This window comes from Humulus lupulus, chromosome 5, assembly GCF_963169125.1.
Source record: "Humulus lupulus chromosome 5, drHumLupu1.1, whole genome shotgun sequence".
Classification (NCBI taxonomy): Eukaryota; Viridiplantae; Streptophyta; class Magnoliopsida; order Rosales; family Cannabaceae; genus Humulus; species Humulus lupulus.
The window spans coordinates 23,396,507-23,399,986 of record NC_084797.1 but is presented as its reverse complement, the minus strand read 5'-3'; the positions used below and the strand labels follow the sequence as shown (position 1 = coordinate 23,399,986).

At 29.0% G+C, this 3,480-nt stretch overlaps 1 non-coding gene across 1 annotated transcript; it reads left to right on the top strand.

Annotated features, from left to right (window-relative positions):
• The first annotated feature begins 293 nt into the window (after positions 1-293).
• On the top strand, positions 294-400 carry LOC133781155 (small nucleolar RNA R71). Its single transcript, XR_009869949.1, has one exon. It is a non-coding gene; the product is annotated as a small nucleolar RNA R71 (small nucleolar RNA).
• The last annotated feature ends 3,080 nt before the right edge of the window (positions 401-3,480 follow it).

Below are 3,480 nucleotides of genomic sequence, written 5' to 3'. Positions count from 1 at the left end.
TAGTTTGGCTTATGGCTAAAGCTTCTACTTTTCTCGCTAATTTGTCCAAGGATATTCTTAAGTCTAATTCATCTTTTACTTCATATCTTCCTCCTCTTTTTGGTGAATTAGTTGACCTAGACCTAGGATCAAAATAACTCAATTGTTGTGAATTGATAGATAAATCTTCAAGGGCGTCTCAAGCCTTTTGTCCTTGAAATTTTCAAAATTTTATAGTATGCATAGATTGAATCATTTGACGATTAGAGGGAGTCAAACCATCATAAAAATATTTTACAAGTTTCCATTTTTCAAAACCATGAGGAGGATATTTTAATAATAAATCTTTAAATTTTTCCCAACATTCATAAAACTCTTCATTATCTTTTTGAAAAAACTCAGAGATTTCTCTCTTTAGACTATCAGTTTTAGACATAGGAAAAAATTTCAGGAAGAATTTATTATAAAGTTGATCCCATGTAGTTATAGACCTCGTGGGAAGTGAATTTAACTAAGCTTTTGATTTGTCTTTCAATGAAAAAGGGAATAATCTTAGTTTGACTGACTCATCATAATTTTTTTTGAAATTTAAATGTTGAACAAATTTCTAAGAAATCTTTGACATGCATGTACGGATCCTCTCTATCTAACCCATAAAAATATGGCAATAATTGAATTATTGATGGTTTAAGCTCAAAATGGGTAGCAGGAGTGGTAGGAAAAACAATACATGAAGGAGTATTAGATGAAATAAGTGAAAAATATTCAAGCAAGGTTTTTTCAGGCACAACATTTTCATCAACATGATTTCTATTAATATTAGCAATTGGTTCCATGATGCTCAAATTTTTACTAACACTTTCAATTTCAAACAAAGATAAACATATTTTTACTAATCGATTTTTAGAATTAAGTTCCCAATGATGCATACAATTTTCACAAACAAGGCACAAAGATAATCTCAGACAAATAATTTTCTGATGTGGAAGAAAAGTTAAAACTGCAACCACAGAGCATACTTAGAATTTTTAGAGATTTCACAACAAAATAATTTTTATGGTTTACTTGTCCCCAGGCCTATTTGATTCCACTTACTCACACACTACTAACAACTCCCCGAGGTTAATTAGTAGACGCGAATTGAGAATTTTGTTCAAATATCCTTTAAGCAAAGATTGCTTATGGTGAAAGGACAAGATTTAGGTTTTTTTTTCAAGTATTTTTCACAATTACACAATAATATGATAAGAGACAAAGAAAAATAAGGTGAAATTAAATAAGGTTATAAAAAATTAAGCAAGAGTAGGGAGGCGTAGCATGCCATCAACCATAACAATAAGGTAAAAATTAGGAGGCACAAGTGCTATCAACTAAAACATAAGGTAAAAGACTAGGAGACAAAATTGTTATCAACTAGTAAATTGCACAAAAATATAACAACAAGATAAATAAAGAAAATTACAACAAATGTTAGGAGGCACAAGTGTCGTCAACTAACCAAGATATATAAGGAATAAAAATTACAACAAAGTTACAACGAAATTAGGAGGCACAAGTGTCATCAACCATAAAAATTAAAAAGATATATTGATAGGAGGAACAAGTGACGTCAACTAAAAAAAATTAAATATACAAATATAAATAAGTTTTTTTATGGGTGGTAGAACCGTCCCAAATTTTCTTTTTATCTTTTTTTTTTTTAGTTTTTATATAAATATATTTTTTAAGTGCAAAAATTAAAATAACTAGTAGAAGAATTCACTAACCTTGAGAAAAAATTCGTTTCTTTTTTGGAAACTCCCCGGTAACGGCCCCAAAAACTTGATGGACTCAAAATGGGTATGTTTTAAATATTTATATCGCAAGCACACGAATCGTTCATATATAATAATGATCATGTAAGCAAAGATGTCGAACCCAAATGAATTGTCTAAAATAAAAAAGAAAACTATTTTAAACCAAAATTAATTAACTTTAACATAGCTCCAAAGATTGATGATATTTTTGTATCAAGAAAACAAAATAACTAGATAATAATAACGATATTAAAGCAAGAAAAATAAATAAGATAGGAATTGTAAACAATTTGTAGGAGAAAGATTATTAAGATAATAGAATCCACAAAATATAATTTCAATAATATCTATAAGTATATAGATTCCCAAGTTTCAATAGTAGAAATTAATCAAACTATCACCTATTCAATTTAGTTATTCTTTTTAAGCAGAAGTTATTATATTAATATAAGATTTATATTCACTTTTAGCAATATAATATCAAAGTATTTAGTGTGAATCAATATAAAGAAAAAACAAATAAATCAATGAATATTATTTATAAGGCAAAACATAATATATTTTTTTCTAAGCATTTGATGTGCACAATTTAATGGCACGCCTTAATCAACGAATGTTATGATTTTGCACTAATGAAGAACAAAGTGTAAATATATGCTAACAATAAAAAAATACATGATATTTAAGATGAAAGAAAATATTTGAAGAAGAAAAATCCATAAACTTTGTTGCACAAGTGGGAAATCAACATACAAAATAAATACTATCTAGTTATATATTGTTTTATCTTCACCTTAATAATCTTAAAAAGATTAGAAAATGATAACTAGAATAGAAATTATAAAACAAGGAGAATACATACTTGAAAATGCTCTTGAAAAAACACTAAAATGGATGAGAGAATGGTAGAAAAGAAGATGGTAACAAAAAATTAAGCACCCTAAAATGGTCTTGAAATACATATTTATAGCCAAAATGAGAGTATTAAAATAATTAATTTAAATTAATTAAATTGATTAAATTAATTAATCTAATAATATGGTAAGTAGATGTAAATTATAGGGTGTAATGATGATTTTATGGTGAAATATATAGAAAAGTTGGATAAAAATGTGCCATTTTTTTATATAGGGACAATTTATGGGCTCAAGAGAGGAGTCAGCTGGCTAAGTTTATGGGTGCAGGTGGCTACGCTTAGGCTGAGGCAGAGGTGTGCCGAAGGAAGAAGGCAACTTGCCTGATTGGGTGGTTGGTAGGCGAGTTGGGCCTGAGCAGCAGATTGGGCCGAAACAAGTGGGCTTTGGGTGGCTGGGAGGCACGGACCGAGAGGTGGGCAGGCTGCCCATGGAGTGGCTGGGAGGCACGGGCCTGGGTGGCAGCTCTTGCTAGGCCGAATAAGGCATGGGCCTAGTGCCTTTTTTGCTTATTTCATCTTCAAAAAGGCCATAATTCTCCTTTCATCACAACTTTATTTTCTTTTCTTTATTTATCTGCTTCAAGCACCTCAAATGCAATAATTTTCCTACAAAATAAATTAAATCATAATAAAATAATTTTAATTATAAAACGAGTCATGATAATTTTTTGAAAATATTAATTAAAACTTAATTTACTTAAACATTTAAGCTCAAAAGTGCATATTTTTACTTCTAACTTAACAATACTAATTTCAAATAATTAAACTACAACATATTATAATAAAATA